This window comes from Macaca nemestrina, chromosome 12 (assembly GCF_043159975.1).
Source record: "Macaca nemestrina isolate mMacNem1 chromosome 12, mMacNem.hap1, whole genome shotgun sequence".
NCBI classification, from domain to species: domain Eukaryota; kingdom Metazoa; phylum Chordata; class Mammalia; order Primates; family Cercopithecidae; genus Macaca; species Macaca nemestrina.
Window position 1 is genome coordinate 20,229,138 of NC_092136.1, and position 21,945 is coordinate 20,251,082.

Genomic DNA, 21,945 nt, shown 5'->3' on the forward strand with positions numbered 1-21,945 from the left:
GGGACATGCCTGACTTCCTCCATTTTACCCACCTTTGGCCTCTCCCCTCTGACAAGTGAGAGGAAAGAAGAAAAGTGAGACAGAAGAAAAGAAGGAGGACCAGAAGGAAGAAAGAAGAGAAGAAAGAGAGCCCCTCTCCCACTCTGGCAGCTCCCCCAGTAAACCTTCTGCACATGACAGATGCTTATGGTTTTAGACAATGAAATGGATCATCGCCTTCTATCTTAAGCTGGGGTCATTACCCCTCAATTCTGCAAAGGCACATTTGTGGCTTAATTTTTTGTTGTTTGTATATGAGATCATTTCAATTAAAGAGAACTGGTAACATTGCCCTCCATTTCTTTAGCAAACAGAGCCTTATTGCTTCCCACCCAAAAAAAGAAACGAGGAAAAGAAAAAAAAACACCCATGTGTCAATTTTAAAAACAAACCAATTCTTAAGCAGTGATAGGCGGGCTCTGGGTGAAAGAACATTTGTAACTATAGGGGTTTCATTTAGGAAAAACACATCTGTCACCTTCTGCTATAAGTCACTGAGCAGTGGAACTAATCGAAACGATCTAACACAGCAGGATCACCCTTCTTTGTTCCTTGGTGTTACTCAGATCCTCTGCCAGCCTAACTGGATGCCCGACAGACTCTTCCATATTGTGGAGGGAAAGTGATTTGGGAGTGTACACAGCACCCATTTGCTGGGTCATAAGAATCACTTGGAGAGGTTGCTAAAATATGGATTGCTAAGCCCTGTCCCATAGGGGAAAGAATCTCCAAGGAAAGCAGCCAGGGACTCAGTATCTTTAACATTTACCCCAGCCAAATGCGGGTAGCTTAATATATAATGTAAATGATGCATAGGAGGAGCAAGAGGTTGACTTGAGTTGTGAAAGGTCAGGGAGAACCAAAGGTATAACACAGCAGAACCCATAAATAAGCAAATACCTTCAGATAGAAAAAAATAGAGTGGGAGATGAAAGGAGGCACAAATCAACCCTTAAATAGAAGCAGAGAGTTAGAATAGCTGGGTCATGTGAATGGAGGAGCCTCAGAAGGAAAGTACCTGATACCACTCAAATGCAAAAACAGAAACAAAAATTTAAGCAAGCAAGCAGGAGGGTAGATTGATGTGAATAGTATACAAAGTGGAATTAAGGACTAGACGCACTCCACAGGAAAAAGGTACATCATATAATGATATAGGACATATTTTACAGAGAGGATATAGTCATAAACATGTATGTACCAAACAACATAGCAACTAAATACAAATGGCAAAAAGCATTAGAGGTGGAAGGAAAATTGTCACAAAATACAATTTTAAGTTGAAGATTTTAATACACCTTTTCAGAATTGAACAGTTCTAGCAGAAAGAACTGAAGACTTAGAGGTATGCCATCCATTACAGTAATTACTGGCCACATGTAGCTACTGAGCACTTGAAATGCTGTGCTGTAAGAGTGAGATATAAATGCCAGATTCCAAAGACTCTGTACCAAAAAAAAAAGAACATAAAATATCTCATTAATACGTTTTATACTGATTATATGCTGAAATAATAATCTTTTGGTTATATTGAGTTAAATAAAGTTTTATCAAATTAGTTTTACATGTTTGTTTTTACTTTTTAAGTGTGTCCAGAAAATGTCAAATTATACACTATAGTGTGCATTATATTTCTATTGGTCATTGCTAACTTAGAGAAATCTAATAACAGCAGCAACAAGCTATGCTTTGAGGCCTTATCATTTTCTCATTCCTGTTCTTGGATTGTAAAACCTCCCCCTTATTCCACATGCATCCTTATAACCATTGCCCCTTCCTGGGGCTTGGCAACTGCGAAGTCTGGTGTGTTACAAAGAGAAGCTGTGGATCCCAACCTATTTTGTGACTACCTGCTGGAGAGATTTGGGTTTTAGATTTGTTATTTATAAAATAAAAATAAATTCTACTAGCAGGTTTGTTGTGAGGACAAAATGAGATAATGTACTCTCACGTTTTCTGAAAAAAAAAAAATTTAAAAACCAAAGAGAGATGAAACGGGTCCCCAAATTTTGTTTCCTGTCCCTGTGCCTTTGCTCATGAAGATAGTGAAAACCCAGAATCAGAGCTTCTCAGGAGACAATGTTGGAGGATTGTAAGAGTCTGAATGGAAGCAGCATGTTGGAATTAATGATTCCAGACTCTGCCAGGCACAGTGACTCACGCCTATAATCCCAGCACTTTGGGAGGCTGAGATGGACAGATCGCCTGGGGTCAGGAGTTCGAGACCATCCTGGTCACATGGTGAAACCCCGTCTCTACTAAAACTACAAAAATTAACTGGGCGTGGTGGTGTATACCTGTAATCCCGGCTACTCAAGAGGCTAAGGCAGGAGAATCACTGGAACCCAGGAGGTGAAGGTTGCAGTGAGCCAAGATTGTGCCACTGCACTCCAGCCTAGGTGACAGAGCAAGACTCTGTCTAAAAAAAAAAAAAAAAAAAATCAGACTCTGAGGATTTAATTCTGTGGCCTTTAGCCAGGGCATGAGCCAAGAGGCCTCACACCACCTTGAATTAGGATAGCTTTTAATCTCATTTTAGCATCCTTAGAAACAAGATACTCCATTTTCAGCTGCTTTAAGGAGGAAAGATTTCTCTTCTATGCTTGTTGTTGCAGAGTCATGCAAGTTCATGCCAGGAGGCTCTGAATGAGCATCCAGTTCAGTTAAGATTACCACCTCATCCCAGTTTGCTTAGAACTTCCCTGGTTTTAGCACTGAAAGTCCCAAGCCCTAGGAAACCACTCAGGCCTGAGCAAACCAGGACTGCCTATAGCAGTCCTCAAACTTAATTTTTCTTGACTTGCCCTTGGGAGAAAAATCACCAGGGGATGTGTGTTAGGATGCAGATTCCTGGGCCCCATCTTCTCACTCAGAGTCACCAGGATAGCAGTCCCTAAACTGGGACCTCAGTTCCCAGCCTGGTTTGAGAACACAAATGAGCATCATTATTTTGTTTTTTGTGGATGGAGGCTCTGTGGTCCAGAGAATGACATTTTGAGGGGACAAATTTTTGCCTTTAAAGGGCCTTCACTGAGATGATTAAGATGCCTCCTTCCTTGTAATAATCCAAAATAACAATGATATGAAATTGTCTGTAAAGTAGGTATAAGAAAGTCAAACAAAGTTCTGGTTTTCCTTCTTGAGGTCTATTTTCATCCATTTTTTTTTTCTTTTTGGAAATATAAACAGCATCTTGTGGGTGTGTTCCTCCTTTACTGGTGTGCAAAGCCTGAACTTGGTCTCTCTGTCGGGTGATTCAGCCTCAAGTAGTGACATGCCCAGGTAGAGAGCCTGGACCCCAGTGCCTTGCAGTGAGGGGTGATCCCTGCAGCCACAGCTCTTCAAAGAATGCTCAGATCTGGGAAGTGGGGTTTCTGCTCAGGCCTGCCCAGGTGTGGAATGCCCCTCTGGCACACTCCTTCCAGGTCCTTTCTGCTGCAGGCAGTTGCCAAGGACAGAGTGTGCAAAGAGCTTATGTGAGAGTAGAGGTTTTTGGTGAGAAGGGTGGGGACCCAGACTCCACTAAATTATCTGTTGCAGCAGGACATCACAGGGTAAAATTTAGGGCACTTTGACTGTCGATTCAGTAAAAAGAGAATCATCTTTTGCAACACACAGACAACTTGCATGCCCATCTCCTGCTCCTGTGAGCTTAGTCATGCTCAATGTATCCTAGGCAATATGTTCTCATCACCTGGACTCTTGGTTGCCAGATTTTTCTTTTCTTAGGAAACATTATGCAGCATGGAAACAGCTCCAGCTCTGGAGTTGGATGGTCTGTGCCCAAAGTCCAGGTTTGCCACCTACTAACATATCACTTAACCCCTCCGAGCCTCAGAATTCCCCTGTCTGAAATGGGGTAATAGCACCAATCGTATAGTAGAATTAAAGATAAGGTATGCAAACACTTCAAGTACACAGTAGGAATGCATAAATAATGTCTAATCATGATAATATACTGCTATGGCTTGAATGTGTCCTCTAAAGTTTATGTGTTGGAAACTTGCTCCCCAATGCAAGTGTGTTGGGAAGTGGCACCTAATGGGAGGTGTTTGGGACAAGAAGGCTCCACCCTCATGAATGGATTAATGCCATTTATTAAAGGGCTTGAGCTTCAAGTTCGATCTATTGCTCTCTCTCACCATGTGGTGCCTTCTGCCATGTTATGATGCAGCAAGAAGGTCCTCACCAGAGGTAGGCTCAACCTGGGACTTCCCAGCCTCCAGAACCATGAGCCAAATAAACTTCTATTGTTTATAACTCACCCAGTCAGTAGTATTCAGTCGTAGCAGCACAAAATGGAATAAGACATATACATAAAGGGCCTGGTACGTATTAAGGGCTCAGTTGGTGTCTTTGAGACAGACTCTACTTCCTAGTGTTCCTGGGTCCTTAATGGGAAGATTCTACATGAATAAAAATGAAAGTATGTTGCACAGAGAGAAGCAAATAGAAGCAAAGACGTTCAGGCAGTTGGTGTTTTCTGGCTGTGAGGGCTGCCCCAGTTTATTTTGGCAGCTGCCTCCACCATCAGTGATGAAAGGATAAAGGAAAGAAAAATGGCAGTAAAACAAATGGATCAACCAAGGAGGGGAGGCTGTTTGGTTCCAGCTTCCAAAGGAGAACCCAGCTGTCCCCGTGATTGCTATGCAATGGGTCCCAGGATTCTGGTCCAGCCTTTACATGCCTGCCCTCAACAGGGAGGGGGTTTCCAGAATAACTCAGCTGGGAGGAGTTTAGGTCATTTGAACTAAATTCAGTCTATAGAATACCTCCAAATGGCAACCATTTCAGTAACGACTGCTGCATGAAAAACCATCCCAAAACTTAGTGACTTAAAACAGTGACAACAATTTGCTTCCAATTCTGTAATCTGGGCTGGGTGCAGTGGGTTGCTTGTCTCTGCTCCACAAAGGGTTATCTGCAGTCATTCTTGTGAGGCTGGATTCAGCTGGTAGTTGGACCAGGACCGGAAGATCCAAGGCAGCTCATGTGACTGCCTGGTGCTTCATGGTGCTTCAGCTGAGATGGTTATGTGGCTAGGGTGGGAGTGCAGCATCCCTCTCTCCACGTGGACTCTCATCCTCAAGGAAGCTGGCTCAGCCTTCCTTGCATGGGGTCTCAGGGCAGCAGGAGATTGAGATTGGAAGCCTCACACCTCTCAAGGCCTGGGCTTTAGAATGCTCACAGGGTCTATCCCGCTACATTCACAAAACAGTCAGATCAACTTGACCGAAGGGGTGGGGAAATAAACTCTACCTTTTATAGGAAGAAGTGGCAATCCACACTGCAAAGGATGTGGATATAAGGATTGGTGATTCATTGGGGGCCACTGTAATAATAATCTACCAGAGCAACACAGAACATTTTCTGGGGTGTGGCCTTCAGAACCTTTGTCCTCTGGCCCCAATAGCTTTTCACCTTAGGGGGCACTTCTTTACTCCACCTTCTCTCTTTAAATACCCCGCACCCTCTCCTTCCTCTGTCTTTGCTGGTGCACCTCCTTTGGCAGGGTTCAATGTGAACAGGAACACAAGCCGTGCACTCAGCCAGCCCTGGGTGGCAATCTAGCCCCACCATGCCCAGCTGTGCGACCTTGGGGCAAGTCTCTTGGCCTCTCTGCATCTCATTTCCTCCACCGTTAATGAAGACACTGAAGCCTGCCCAATAGGACTGCTGTGAAGATGAAATGACATACAGCAGGCGAAGTGCCTGGCACAGAACGTACCTGCTACTGGAAGGTAGATGCTAAGTCTTGATCCTGGTCCCCCTCCATCCTTGATGGCTCCCACTCCTCTCTCTGGTGAACACCTACTTGTTTTCTTATGACACATCCTTTGACAAAGTCTTCCCTGGACACCCCCAACCCTCATCCCCAAGGAGAACTAATCATCCCCTCCTTTTATCTCCTGTAGCCCTTTGCAACACCTCAATTATGTGCCAGGTCACAGTGACACACACTTATGGTGTATATTCGTGTCTCCAGAGGTGAGAGTTCTTGTGTCAGGGAGTCAGGTGCTATTTATCCTTTTATCTTCGTGCCCAGTGCGCGGGCGGCGGGGGGGTGGGGGGGGGCTCCATACGTGTTTTGGTGAATAAATAAGTGAACTAATGCTTGCGCTCCCCAGAACTTAGGGACATCTTTTATTATTTGAGGACCTTTCCTTCTCACTCCTGATTGCTCAGCAAAGGGCTGGAAGAAAAATAGGGATCTGACTTCTGTCCCACGATGTGGCCAGTGCCACACTGGCTGCTCTGGGGCACAATGCCCAGCAATTGCTATGACCCCGTCTGCCATCCCTAACTTATGAAGGCTGCACAGTCTGAGAGAAAGTGGAGGCACTCTCTTCTAACCGTGTGATTATGAATTCAAAATGAAGATTTAAGTCATCAAGCAGGAAGCTCAACTCAGCACCCTTCTGGCTCAGCAGGAAACAGTCTCTGCAACTGAGGTTTCTGGGTGTAGGACAAGCTTGGGTTCAAATCCTAGCTCTGTTGTTCATTGGCTTTGTAAACCTGGGCTAAATGCCTTGCCTTTAATCCTTCATTTCTTCATCAGTAAAATGAGGAAAATAGTAACTCTGTGGAAAGACTGCTGCAAGAATTAAATAAATCACATAGGTGGCATATAGTGGGTGCGGTATACCCGGTCCTTCTACTTCTCCAAAAAAAAATCTCAGCATCTCAGATCTACGACTATTGCTCTGGGAGATAAGCTATTCAATAAATAAATAATGAAGTGCCTCCCTAGACCCTATGTGAAGATGATTAGAGTTTAGGAAATAAAGTATGAGTACTGGGAAGCTGCTAGGTTCACTCACTAGGCAATGAGTATCAGTCCTAATAATATAGGAGCTAGCAGGCGAGCATTTAACATGTGCTAGAAATTGTCCTAAGCATTACATTAATTCATTTAATCTTCACAACCACACTATGCAATTGACAGTATTATTTTCTCTTTTTACAGAGGATGAAAGTGAGGCCCAGAGAGGGGAGGAACATACATGAAGATACTCATCTGCTTGGTGGCAGAGCTGGGATTTAAACTCATATTTTCTCACTCCACAGCCTGTGCTCTGAACCAGGAGCTTACACTATCTAAAGGGGCTTATTCCTCTTTTTGAGACAGGGTCTTGCTGTGTCACCCAGGCTGGAGTGATCATGGCTCACTGCAGCCTCAACCTCCTCTGCTCAAGCCATCCTCCTACCACAGCCTCCCAAGTAACTGTGGCTATAGGTGCAAGACAGCACACCTGGCTATTTTTTTTTATTTTTTATTTTTATTTATTTATTTATTTTAGAGATGGGGGTCTTACCATATTGCCCAGGCTGGTCTTGAACTCCTGGGCTCAAGTGATCTGCCTGCCCCGGCCTCCCAAAGTGAGAAGTGGCTTATTCTTGTTTACTAATCTAGTGGTATTTACAAGGCTAACCTATGTTTTCACAAACAAAGATATCTAATGCCATAGAGCATTTACCACGTGGATCATACCTTGCTGAGGCATTTCCTGGAATTGTTTCGCACATTTGTGAGATCAGGACCACACTTTCTATCTCGTAGATGAGGAAACTGAGACACAGTGAAGGTAGAGACCCTTTCAAGGTGATACAGAGTGGGTGGTAGAGTTGAGATTGAAATCTAGGCAGAGCCCACCCTTAACCATCATGCTAGTTGTTACAAGTCAAGGATGGGTGCAGTGCATGAATATTAGAAACTGCCCACGGTTGGTCCTGAATGTTAGTTATTCTCGACCAGTATAATTCATTCCAGGACACCTGTGTAGTGTGCTAACTCAGACCTCACAACCTCTCCCCGAAGCCCCTCGAGGGGAGGGCTTTTCCCCCAGCCCCAGGCCGCACCTCCTGCTTGGCCCGTCAGCATCGTGTTCCTCCTCCCATTTGCCCTGGGACTTAATCATCTGGGTCCCCAGGCCTCCAGCAGGTCCTCTGGTAGAATTCAGGGGGTTGAAGAACTTGGAAGGGAAAAATGACATCTCTGTGCTCACCAATCTTAACTGAAATTGAGCATTTCTTTTAGTTGCATGTCACCTGTAGAAATGACAGATAAATTCCCAACATTATGCAGTTGCAGATGCCTGGAAATATCATTTATGTCCATTGCCACTTCTAAATTATGGAGTCGATTAGACCTGCGGCGGGATCTTATTATTTAAGGTCTTAATAAAGAAGCACATGCATTGCTAAATTATAAATTTATGTTTTTAATATTTTGATACTATTTTTAATATAATTAGTTATATGTGTTTTGAAGTCCTATGTGTTTTTATGGTCTGCACTGAAAAATAGTATTCCCAGAAGGGAATACTGGGAATACAGTCTATAAGCATCAACAGACTTTCAAAGGGTCCATGGCTCATGAAATATTTACAGCAACCCTTTGAGGTAGGAATCTCTGCTCATCTGTTATAATTTTCATTTTACAGAAGTGGAAACTCAGGCACAGAGAGGTCAAGAAAACTGCCCAAGGACACACAGCTAGTAAGTGAAGAGTAAGAGTTTGAACCCAAAGCAGTCTACAGCAGGGCCTGTGCTCTGGGCCAGCACATGGGGTCAGGTCCCCTTAGCGCCCTTATTGGCTGCCAGACCATTCTTTCACCTGACGCTTTCTTCACTGGAATGTGATTGCTGCTGTATGTCTTTGCCTCCCTGAGTGCCTTGAGGGCTGGGACTGGTTTTGTTTATCTCCGAATCCCTAGAACCTAACTCAGTGCTGAGCCCAGAAACGGTTCCAAATAAATGTTTCTGAGTGAATGTGTTTCTAACCCATGAGTGCCTCATACATACATTGCTAGTCCAAAGAGCTTTTCTTTTCTGATGGCATTTTACTGCATGAAAGAGAAAAAACAAAGGCCCCAAACCAAATAATTCATCTACATTTTATAATGGCATTAGCACAGGGTCTTGCATTTTTTTAGCACTTAAGATGTTTCTAAGACTTTTTATATCCCTTTGACTGAAACCTCAAAGCACAGTGGTGAAGGGTAGAGGCCGCTGAGCCTGGCGGTGGCCTGGGTTCAAGCCCCGCTCTGTCACTCCCTGGCTGATGATCTGTCTGAGCACAGTGACCTCATCTATGAAATGGGGACAGTAACAGCTGCCTTGTAGAATTGCTGTTTGGATTAAATGAGATTAAAGCACGCTGTTTGAACAAGTTTCTGGTACTCTGTAAGGCCACAATAAACTGGGGTTATCCTCTGAGAGCAGTGAAGGATGTGATGGTGGTGGTGTTACCACCCTTAGCTCCGTGAGCTAATGCAATTGACACAGTGTGCTGCAGCCGAGTTAGGATTGGATTCTGGTTCCAACTCAGCCACATGCCTGGGACAAGACCCTGTTCTTCTCTGGACTTTGGTTTCCTGATCTGCAAAACAAGGGGACTGAACAGGGTCAGTGTGCGTGGGGCTTGGCATTCCTTCTTCACATCAACGTGTGTGTGGAGTCAATCTGAAAAACAAAAGTAGGACTGCCCAGTTTATCAATAGGGCGGGGACCCCTCACCTCTCACTCCTCACCCTAAGGAGCTCTGAGGCATCACAGGAAGACAGTTGGAACACTTGGTTGAGCCAGAGTTTAGCACCAGATTAGACCTGTAGATTTGTCTCCTTTGGGGTGAAGAGTTAAAAGGTGTGTAAGCAGGGAGGGGAGGGGGACTCGTGGATTTCAGTGTCTTTAGACAGGGTCTGGCCCTTGCAGGGAACTGAGTTGGATTCATGTTCAAGCTCTTTCCCTGGCCCCTGATCAACTCTTAGATGTAGAATTCTTTTTTTTTTTTTTTAACTTTTATCTTAAGTTCAGGGGTACGTGTGCGGGATTGTTACATAGTTAAACTTGTGTCTCAGGGGTTTGTTCTACAGACTATTTCATCACCCAGGTATTAGGCCTAGTACCCATTAGTCATTTTCCCTGATCGCCTCCCTCCTCCCAGCCCCCCACCCTCCAGTCATCTCCGATATCTGTTGTTCCCCTCTGTGTGTCTATATGTCCTCATCATTTAGCTCCCACTTATGAGTGAGAACATGCAGTGTTTGGTTTTCTGTTCCTGCATTAGTTGGTAAGAATAATGGCCTCCAGCTCCATCCAGAGTGTGTAATTCTATAAGGTCAGGCAGGATCTACCCCACTTCTCCCACCCCTCTCCCACCTCATCCCTCCTCTCCCCTCCCTCTCCTTCCACTCTGAACTGTTCTGTCTTTCCTCTAATTGTTGAATCTTTTATAATTATGAGCCTTTAAAATTTCCTGGTATCATTACATTGGTGCATGTGAGGCACACAGGGCCTCTTTCTGCCAAGGGGCTCACTTGGGAGCTGGCTGAGCTACGATCAGAGCTGGTGGGAAGCCCCTCCTACAAATGCGTCCAGAAGCCCCCCATGAGAATGCCCACTTGTACTTGATGTTGTTAAACCCTGCCAGGGGAGACTAGAACTGCGGGAGAGAAAATGTGGGAAGTGAGGGGTACGGGTGAGGTGGTCAGCCCAGCCCATCATCAGGCTCGGAAAAACCTATTGAGCAGATCTTCTTCCCTAAATGACTTTCCTCATGTAAAATTGTCTTCTATGATTGTCGGAAAAAGGGTTTTTAAAAGAGGTTAACATGGGATTTAATGAATATAGAGTAATAATGGTCCTTGTATCAAATTAAAATTCTAACGTTGCCACATGAAGCAAGTACATTATGAGTATCCAACATTATGTATTATTATTATTGGACTGCTTGATTGCCCTACATACTTGGGAATAAAAGAAACAGCTCCAAGTCCTGCATTTCAATTGGCACACATCTCCCTTGGAATGAGAGTCTGGGAGGACCAAGAGCATGCCCACTCTGCAAAGGCAGATTCTGGGATCTTGAGAAATTTCCTTATAATAAAGCAGAAGGACACAGGACAGATGGCAGTGTTTTGTGAAAGTAGCAGAAAGGAAGGGTATGTCTGAATCTGTATGCTGTGTGACTTTGGGCAAGGCACTTCACCTCTCTGAGCCTCCATGTCTCCACACTTAGTCTGGGTAAAGGACAATTGTGAAGATAAGTTGAAATTACAGGCATGAGAGCACTTTGTAAACTCTGGCCAGGTGCAGTGGCTCACGCCTGTAATCCTAGCACTTTGGGAGGCTGAGACAGGCGGATCACTTGAGGTCAGGAGTTCAAGACCATCCTGGCCTACATGGCGAAAACCCATCTCTACTAAAAATACAAAAATTAGCCAGGTATGGTGGCAAGCACCTGTACTTGTGAGGCTGAGGCTGGAGAATAGCTTGAACCCAGGAGGCGGAGGTTGCACTCCAGATATTGCGTCACTGCACTCCAGCCTGGGCGACAGAGCGAGACTTCGTCTCAAAAAACAAACAAACAGGCCGGGCATGGTGGCTCACACCTGTAATCCCTGCACTTTGGGAGGCCAAGGCAGGCAGATCACGAGGTCAGGAGATCGAGACCATCCTGGCTAACACGGTAAAACCCTGTCTCTATTAAAAACACAAAAAATTAGCCAGGCGTGGTGGCAGGCACCTGTAGTCCCAGCTACTTGAGAGGCTGAGGAAGGAGAATGGCTTGAACCCGGGAGGTGCAGCTTGCAGTGAGCCGAGATCGCGCCACTGCACTCCAACCCGGGCGACAGAGCGAGACTCCGTCTCAAAAACAAACAAACAAACAAAAACAAAAAGCGCTGTGTAAACTCTAACAGGCTGTTGAGTTCTGAGGATTGAAGATAATTCTAAAAGCGCTTTGTTGATGTCTTCCCTCTTCCCACCCCTCCTTGACCACTGAAGCCTGGATGCCGTCTATAACGTTTAATAACAGTAACCTGCATTTATTGAGCACTTACGAAGAGCCAAGTATCATTTCACCCAGTTCCACCATAGCTTTATGTGGTAAGAATTATTATTACCTCCATTTTATAGACTAAGAAACGGAGGCTCAAGATGACACCTAAGTTGCTCAAACCTCAGGGAGTGGCAGGGATTTAAATTCCGGTCTTCCTGACAGAAAACCTCTTAGTTCTTATGTTATATTTGCTTCTACAATACTTCTGACAACCTGCTTCCAAATTATGCTTGAACACCTCCAGGGACAAGGAGCTCATTACCACCCCCTGTCCCTCTCCCCACAATGAGTGCTCTCCCCTGATACATAAAGCATGATTATGGTGATATTATTATCAGTAAAATGGAGTGATTGGAGTGGATACTCTCTTAAGGTCTATTTCAGAGTGTCACTTTAAGAGCATGAGTATTCACAGACAAATTCACACTGGCTACAGAAGAAAGGATTAAAAATCTCCGTATGAAAATGGAACACAGCAAGGAAGATGTGCATGTGAATGGGGGCAATTAATTCTCTTTTGCTAATTGTTGTTAAAATATATATATATATATTTGCTGGAAAGGAGGCATTTATTCCCTGCAGACCCATGGTGTGATTTTGAAATATCTCCGCAGAAGGAAAAATGACTGCGAAAATACAAATCTATTAAATGTGGAGGACAAAAGAAAAAGGGGCTTCCATAAAAGGATTTCTAAACCATATCAAAGGCTTCAGAGGTCAGGGAGGGCTGCCGGAACACTACCAATTAGAGCTAAATGGGAAACCAGCTTAAATCTCAAAATTAAAGATGAAGAGTGGCAATTAACCTGTCTTCTAACAGAAAACATAGTCCTTAATGCTCAATGTAATTTAATATTTTAAAATTACGACCACAAGCATCAAAGGCTCCTGTTCAACAATATAAAGTGGACAATAAAAGTCTCAGTGGGGCTTTGGATATCGTGGGTGAGATGGCACAGGAATAATGCTGGTACTGATGACTCTGAAGCCACAGAAGCTGAACTGGCAGGGACACAGTTAGATCTCCCCCCAGGACGCGAGCCGCCAAGCCTCAGCTCTGTTTTCCGAAGACCCATTCTTTGGCCAGCAGGAATCATTTGATTTGTGTTTTGTGGGCTTTAATAGGATGGATCACGCTAATGTGAGTGGAAAGGAAACCCCCAGCAGTGCTTAGAGGGTCCAGAGCCTATTCCAAGGGATTTCTTTAAAGCAGTGCTTCTTATTGGGGAATTTTTATGCCTGGAGGGGCAAGGTGGCTTATGCCTGTAATCCCAGCACTTTGGAAGGCCAAGGTGGGCTGATCACCTGAGTTCAGGAGTTCAAGACCAGCCTGAGCAACATGGCAAGACTGTCTCTACGAAATACAAAAAAAATTAGCCAGGCATGATAGTGTGTGACTGGGGTCCCAGTTACTCAGGAGGCTGAATTGGGAGGATTCCCTGAGCCCGGGAGACAGAAGCTGCAGTGAGCCATGATTGTGCTACTGCACTCCAGTCTGGGTGACAGAGAGAGACCCTGTCTTAAAAGAATAAACAAAAAAATAAATAAAATGCTTCATGCCTGGGCCTTCATGCAGACTAGAAGCCCTGGGCATCAGTATTTGCTAAGGCTCCTAGGTTAATTTTCACTGGTGTCCAGGATTGGGAACTGCTGCTCTAAAAGATTATGGGCCCAACAAGGAAGAGAAGATGGACATTTGGAGCATGGCAAGCCTTGATGATACCAGAATCAACAGTGTGGTACCTGATGTTCTGACAGTGAGTGTACAGATGAGAAAGTGGGTCCAGGGACAATTTTTCTCCTAGCAGGCAGGAGAATAGGGAGCTGAGCAGAACAACCACATAGAAGGCAGCCCCTGACAAAGTCTCCGGCATAAAACCATGGATATAAAAACCTGCGGCTGAGAGTCTGGATTTCCAGGTCGCCGATTAATATCTGTGGACACTTCAAATGTGTGTGGCCCCTTTCTGTGGCTGGCCTGCCCTAAGAAGGCTAAAGCTGAAATGCCCCTCTCGAGTTCTCCAAGTCCGTGGGGCTTGGGCCAAATTAACTTCCCCTTCATTCTCCATGACTCTTCTTGCATTACCTGTGTGACAGTGTGGAGCACTGGGAAGGTGAGTAGCCCTGTGGACAGACAGACTGACAGACCGACTTGATGCCTGTAGCCACCACTTACTGAGGGATCTTGGGCAAGGAATTAGCCTCTTGGAGGCCATTTTGCATCTACAAAATGCAGATCGTGGTAGGCCTCATGGAGTTAGCATGAGGAGTCCGTGAAATGATCCCGGTAAGCTGCTGAGGTGGTGCCTGGCCCACAAAACCGCATCTGTGCTGGGCACTACCTAACACCCCTCGGTGGACCCGCTGTCAACATCAACCACAGAGGTGCTCCTCCTTGGACTCTCCCCAGGCTTTCCAGCCTCCATGCTTCTGCCTCAGCAGGTCCCACCTCCTGGAGTGCCTTCCTTATCATTCCTTCCTGTCCAATCTTCCACCATCTAACCTGATGCTGGGTTAGGCTCTAGACCAAGCTTGTCCAACCCACGGCCCGTGGTCACATGCGGCCCAGGACAACTTCAAATGCCGCCCAACACGAATGTGTAAACTTTCTTAAAACATTATCACAATTTTTTGTGTGTGTGTGATTTCTTTCTTTTTTAGTGCATCAGCTGTCGTTAGTGTTAGTATATTTTATGTGTGGCCCAAGACAATTCTTCTTCCAATGTAGCCCAGGGAAGCCAAAAGATTGGACACAATGCTCTAGACCTACCATGTTTTTGCTCTATTTGGCATTTTTTCAACCTGGAATTTAGATTTAAAACTCTCCCATGGTACTGCTGTCTTCCCTGGCCATTTACTCACTTCCATTCTGAGCCTTCGCTTTGCACTGACCCCCCTCTGCCCAGTTCACCTTATCACTCCCACCCTGAGAATTCACTGAGGGTAACATCTGTGACTTTTCATCACCTGGAGGAGAGCATGAAGTCCCAGAAAAGCACATATTTTGGCACTTAATCCTCATAGCTAAGTCTACGTGGTAGATTCTATTATGATCTCCACTTTACAGAGGAAGAAACTGAGGCAGAGAGATGAAGTCACTTGCCTAAAGTCAAACAGCCTGTATCAGAGGTGGGACTCGAACCAGCAGCTAGCTCCAGTGTTCAGGCTCTTAACTGCTTTGGGGTGCAGACTTGCAGAGTGAGGTTCTTACTGCAGATGAGAATAAACAGGAGGAAAAAGGGGAGGGTCAGGGAGATTAGGAAGCACCATGAAACCCAGCTGGAACTGGGAAGCCTGTCACAGCATCAAGGAAGCTACATGAGTACTGAGGTTCCCTTCCCATTATTGTCCACATGGACCACCTGGGGATGGGGTCCTCAGGTTCCTGGCCAAACATCCAGTCTGAGGTGTCGCCCATTGGTGCCTGGAAATTGCTCAGCCCTCCTCTAACCCACCCCTGAACGGGCAATTCAGAGTCCAACAGTCCAGGATGCTTTTAAACTCTTCACCCAACCAGAAGGAGGGGCTCTGGACATCTAGAGTGATGGTGGTAGTAGCATGGAAGAGAGGACTGTATCCCTGACCAAGGTCAGACTTGCAAGAACCAACGTGAACCCTCCCATTCAGTAGAGCAGCCATGCGACACAAGCAATAACATTGTGTGGTCAGTGATTCGAAAGGCTGCAGCGTTGCTAAAATATCCTGGGCCCACCTCCTCCCCTCATTTCTCCCAGCTGGGCCCAAACAGCCTCCTCAGATTCCTCAGCAGAGTTCCTCTTACCCACCAACATGTACTCAGTAATCCTCAAAAACCCATCATTGTCAGCATGGATGATGCCCCCTACTAATCTACTAATCAACGCAGCCAACTGCTTCAGATCACCTTGACCTGTGGGCACATGAATTCCAAGAACTGGTCTGGCTCCTGGGAAGCCCCCCTTCCCAATGTCTCCACCATCTCACTGAGCGATAGTCTCTTCTCGGCTTCTGTCCATCCTGGCTACACCACATTTATTAGCTGTGGAGTCTTAGGTAAGTCATTAACTTCTCTAAGCCTCTGTTTCCCCATCCTCAGAAGGGGACAATTCTGCTTGCCTTACAGAGTCACTTGAGGATGTAACGAGCTGCCATTTAGAAGGCTCCCAGAACAGAACATGGCACCAGGAGACTCTTGGCAGTCACTGGTTCCCTATAGGGGCTTCCGTTCCAAATTGCCAAAAGTGAGTGGCTTCCATTTGGCCCTGCTGGTGTCCCTCCAACTTCCGGTTTCTAGGCCGACCAATCCTGAAGCCCCCTCCACCCCACACATAGGTCTCTTCACTGTAAGTGGGATGAGAACTGAACCAGACCCCACACAAATGTCCCTAGGACCTGCGCAGAGAAACTCATCAATTCCTACCTCTTTGCACAGTGAGGGACCTCAGTCTCATCCCTGCTGCCTCCCGTGGAAGACTGGGATCATGGAAGAATATCCAGGGTAGAGCGATGTTTGGGCAGCACCTAAAACCATCCTGCTCTGAACCCCAGAAAAGTCCCTCAGGGGCCTCCAAGCTACCGCCCCAGTAGCTGAAATTTCTCCTCTGCAGAAATAGGAATCACAAACAAAACTAGAACAGGAATAGTTTCAAAACTCAGAGAACGAAATGTTCAGAACAGAGTGCAGAGCAGGTCCTGCTCCATGGAGTGGGAAAGGAAAGTGCTATTCCTTTTTTAAAAATTTTCTCCAAGCAAAACATAAGCAGTTTGGATTTCCCATGCTTGGCATCCTGAACAGTTAGTGGAGTGTCTGCCTCTGCCACCTGCCACCTTAAAGGGTCCGAGGGATGCAAAACTCAACAGGGTGATTTCCCAGTTCCCAGGACAGCCCCTCAGACTTTGTTCTCACACTGGCAGATCCATTCTGTCCTGGTGGCAGTGCAGCGAGAAAGGGTAATGTGATTCCTTTTCTCATTTCGAACAGATGGCCAATAGAGGCTCAGGGAGGCAAAATGACTTGATCCTGGTGATCCGGCTACTGAGTGCTGGGCTGGGATTTGAAACCATCACCACCAACTAGTAACTTTCAAATTGCATCCTTGGAGTTTTGGGGGTCTCGGGGGAGGGAGAGAAGGAGTTACAGGGAGGAAGAGCAACCAGGTGTCAGGCTTCTTTCACTTCTCTTTCTCTCGCTGGCTATAGTGATCGCAAACACAAAGAAGAACCCTTGAGGCCTGTCTGGAAAGCAAGAAGCATGGGCTGGGAGGAAGCTGGAGATATTCACACATGGGTTAATTTCTGTTCCTGTCACACATTGGGGCTATTTGTTACTGTTGGCTATAAATTGGGCCTCCACATAAGATTTCATTTGAAGAAGGGGATAAACAGCTTAAAAATAATTGAAAACCAGTGCACCCAGCCAAGTCTGTGGCTTGTGCCTACTGGGTGGGTTTGTGATGAGGTGGGTTTTCTCTGCCATGGTGTACAGTGACAACTCTCAAGTCTCCAAGAGGCTGCACTGTGGCAAACGCCAGGCATAATTGGGGGAGGGCAGGGGGTGGGAAGAGGGAATGCCTCTGCTGAATTTGAATTAGAAACTTTAGCTGTTATAAATCGGCAACAGTCCCGTTGGTATTGGCAACACTCAAGTGGCCACCTCCCACGACAGAGCTCTGGGGAAGGTTTTGGTCCTTGTAAAGTTTGCCCCTTGGTCTGAGAGGCATGACTCTTCAGGCTGGGTAGCTGTTGATCCCATGCCAAAGTGTCTGACCTCCAGGCTGGGCTAAGAGGAGGAGACTGGCACCAGCTATCACTGAGCCTTCAAGCCCCGACCCTCAGGCATTAGATAACGGGGTTTTCCCTCATCTAAGCAGAAAACGTCAGACTCCTTGGGCACATTGGGTCAGCCTTGGGCAGATGGTCTGTCTGGGCAACTTCAGAGGGAGGCGGAAGTTTAAGGAAGTCTCTGAAGTCGCTCACACATCTGCAGAGGCTAAAACAGCAATTTCCTTTTGGTGGCTGGACACGGTGTTCCCAGAGGAACACGTGGCCCCCAGGTGCTTGTGGGCAGTCCCTGTTGTCCCTGATCCTTTCTTCTGCTGCTTGGCCTGATCAGAGCCAGAACAAACCTGCCCAAGAACTGACGGTTCACACAGCAACAGATGCTGCCCAGCCCCCACCAAGGGCCAGGGCTACCAAGACTAATAAGATATAGCTGTGCCCTTGAGGAGCAGGGAGCATGCCAAGAATCCTTGCCTCATCACCGAGTGGGTTCCGGAAGTAATGACCACAGTAGCCACAATAATTTATTGACAGCTTACTGTGTGCCAAGCACTCTACATACATTACTTCATTGTATTACCACTATGACCCACTGAAAAGAGAATCCTGTTTCCAGATCCATTCAACAGATGGGTAGACTGAGGTTCAGAGAGGTTATGCCAAACATTTAAGTGCCAGAGGAGAGACTTGAACCCAAGCTGGATGCCTAAGCCTTTATTCTTGACCAAGCTCTAATGCCTAGACCCTGTGTGTCTGGAGTAAGTGGGACCCCAACCCAACCAAGTCTATATTCCAGGGCCCTTGCCTTAGTTTCTCTACACCATACAATCTCAGTGGGGACAATATTGCCCACTAATGCAGCAACAATTGATTCTGTGTGTTGGGGAACAGAACAAAAAATATTCCTTGTTTTACATATAAAGCATACATACAGTATACAACAGATATAGAGCATACCTGTAATATTAAAAGTTTATGGGGAGTGCAATCAGGAGCAAGTGTCTAGTGCATAGCAGGTGTTCAGTAGACAGCCATCCCCTGCTTCACTGCCTGCTGGAGCCACACATAAATTGGTCTCAATGGGAGCTTTTGTGTATAGGCCTCAGTCTGCCTGGGCCCAACTCCACCCTCAGGCTTTTGGCCCTGGCAGGCTCCATGCCCTAGTCAGCACCCGATAGCACCCAAGCTCATCCCAAACATCCCTGGTGCCTCCTTGGAGGTTTCCGCTCCCCAGAGTTGCCTACTGGGACTTGTTATAGGTTAAACAGGTACAGGCTTAGCTCGGCTCAAATGAAACTTGAACACTTCGGGTCATTGTTGTCAATTCTCCCAACACAGGGAAAAAGGTAATTGTCAATTAATGAGCCCATCAACTGAGGCAAGAGGAAAATCAATAACACGGACCAATACAGAGCTTTCTAATGCCAGTCAGGATTCCAGGAGCGGGAGCCTTTCAAACAGGTACATGGAGTAATTGGCTTTTCCCTTGTGACCCGTCCCGCGGACTCTACAACTCTCCAATTAACATGTACCGTTGACAGGCACACAATTATTTGGGTTCACTGTGCCCCAGCCAGTGTTTGTTCAATCAAAACTTGCAAATACGTGGAAAGTGCACAGAATAGCAAATGCTGGATGTCTCTGGGGGAAGCCAAGTAGTGAATGGGTCTTAAAGGAACCTTGGATTTGACTTCTATTTCAGAGATCTGCCCCGAGTCTCAGCCGAGATGCTGGCTCCACATCCCCGTTCTGGCCAGCCCCTGACTGCACCTGTCTGCATCCTTATGGGGGACTCAGAGAAGTCTGCTCATGGCCTGGCCAGCACTCTCCTTCCACAGCCTATGAAAGGGGAAGGGACCAGGGCCCTCCCACCAGCTCCACCAGAGCTAGGAAACAGCTGGGTCTGTGCTTTTGCAGAGGAGGCTCCTGCTGTCTAGAACATCATTTCTCACCTCCTCTACCTGGGTCATCTAGGTAAGCCTCCAAATACTCAAGGATTCTTCTGGAGGCCAAGGGCCCTTCTACAGTGTACCCATACCATCCTGGTGCCACTTCTTCCTTAGCATGTATGCCATCTAATTACACCCATTGGATCACTTCCCTGTTTTCCTTACTAAAAAGTGAGCTTTTGATGTCAGGGACTAAGTTTATTTCTCTTTAAACATCATTAGGTTAGAAGGTGCCAAGTAAATGGTTGTTAGACGCAAGTATGGGTAGGTTGTGCCAAAAAGGGTGGGTACATGGATTGATGGACTTGTGGGTGCACAGAGGATCAGGAAGAGGAAGAGGAATGGATAACTAGCAGGGAATAAAGATGGTTGAGTGGTTAGAGGATAAGAGGGGAGAATGGGTGCTGGGTGAAAAGAGCAGGAGGGTACATGAGTTTGAATAGAGGAAGGGTAAGAGACACGGAGTCTAAGTGGTTAGTAGGTGGGTAAGTCCGTGGAAGGCCATTCAGTGCATTGGTTAGGAGTGTGTGCTCCAGAGCCAGATGTCTTCGGTTGAATCTCAGCTCTGGTATTTCCTGGCTGTGTAATCATGGGCAAATCAATCCTTTTCTCTGGACCTCAGTTTTCTTTTTATCTGAATGGGAATAATAATTATAATAGAACTTTTCTCTTAAGCTTATTGTGAGGACTAAATTATACCTAGGAAACACTTCCAACAGTGGCTGGCACAAAGAGGACTGAATAAACATTAGCCACTGTGATTTTTATTATTACCATACTTACTATTAATAAATGGAGACGTGAATGGATGGATGAATGTGTAGACAGGTAGATGGGTAGATAGATGGATGATGGGAAAATGGATAGATGGGAGAGTTAATACTTATGTAGGTGAGTGAATGGATGGATGGTGGGGAGGACGAGCATGGGAGTAGGATGGACAGAGAAATGGCTGCTCTGTGCCTAGGTAGCAGTTGCATCTATCACATACAAGCCCTCCCCAAAAGCCACCCCCAAGGCATCCAAGACTGCTGCCTGCCATCCCTGTCAGCCCATGTAGAGGTTTTCCGGTTCCAAACCAGAAATCCTACTGAACCCCTCCCTCTTAAATTCCTGCTCCTGGCACAGTTCTTTTGTTCTTCCTCCTGGAACCAAGCAGCTGGTAACTCAGTCCCTGTCCTCTTCTCATAGAGCTGCGCCCTTAGCCCAGACTGAGTCTCCTCCTAGAGGCTGACACCCCCGGGCCTCCTGTGAATCTGCTAAGAGCTTGGACTTTCAGTGCTCCACGGGAGGCAGCAGGACACAGCTTCCCTCTATCGCTCCTTATTACTGTTGAGGTCATGGAATTGCCCTTATTCCTCCCAGGACACTGAGGGAATTGACTGAGCAGCTCCTACATACCAGTTACCTGGCACCAGTTATTTTATTTCATCCTCATTACAACCATAGAAGGTAGGGTATAACAATTCCTGTTTTACACGTTAAGAAGTCAAGGGCTTGGAGTCACAGAGAGCAAGGAGAGGAGTGAGGATTTGAACCCCATTCTCCTACTCCAACGCCAAAGCTCCTCCCACAATCCTAGCCTTCTTGGGATCCTCAGAAAGTCCTGTCCCATTTCCAGGGTGCGTACAAAATGCTGCTTGGGAACAAAAGTTGGAACGGTGCCACGATTCTGGACAGAAAAATGTCTTCTAGGGATACATTTATTGATTTTGTAGTAGAACAACTTGGCTAGAAACAAGTTCTGTTTATCAGTTTAAAGAGTTCAGCCACTTCTGGTCCCCAGCGCTACTCCTGTAATGGTGAAGAACATGGACATATTTTCTCCTTTGGATGTAAGGATACTGCTACCTGATGTGTCATCTCCCCATGGGAGTGGTCCTGGGACTGGTCAAGTGGGTGAACTGTGTCTTCTCTGCCCCATCTCTTGGGGTGGTAGCTATCTGAAATAGCTTCAGTAGAGACTCACTCTCAGGGTATCTTGGATCTTAAATGGGATTTTTGAGGACCAAAAACCTACCAGAATCACGGATGGATCCTGAATTGTGCAATTCCAGGCACTGCATCAGCCAGGTGTCTCCATATCACCCCATGTGGGCAGTTGGACATGCCTCTTGTCAGGCACAGCCCCCTCCCTGGGCCAGGCTCTTTGAGATAATTAATAAATATTTAAAAACTTCATATTATATGATGTTCAAAGCACTATTTCTCTGGATCTTCAAAACAGACCCAATATAAGATATTATTCAAAAATCTCACTTATGAACTTGAACAAATTCCAGATAAGATATTAGCTAATAATTCAGTAATACATTTTGAAAATACACTATGATTAAGTAATATTTAACCCAGGAATAC

General features: G+C 46.0%; 1 long non-coding RNA gene across 2 annotated transcripts in view; it reads right to left on the minus strand.

The window, feature by feature from the left end:
* Positions 1-1,307: 1,307 nt before the first annotated feature.
* The window catches only part of LOC105471641 (uncharacterized), a 53,783-nt gene continuing 33,145 nt past the window's right edge, over positions 1,308-21,945 (minus strand). Inside the window, exons 1-4 of one of the 2 annotated variants that reach the window (XR_011610608.1) lie at positions 16,281-16,545; positions 14,985-15,091; positions 7,900-8,088; positions 1,308-1,484 (exon numbers count right to left, since the gene is read on the minus strand). This is a non-coding gene — a long non-coding RNA (uncharacterized lncRNA). Of the gene's footprint in view, positions 1,485-7,899; positions 8,089-14,984; positions 15,092-16,280; positions 16,546-21,945 lie in introns of those variants that run through there. The other variant, XR_011610607.1, reaches the window with a different exon arrangement.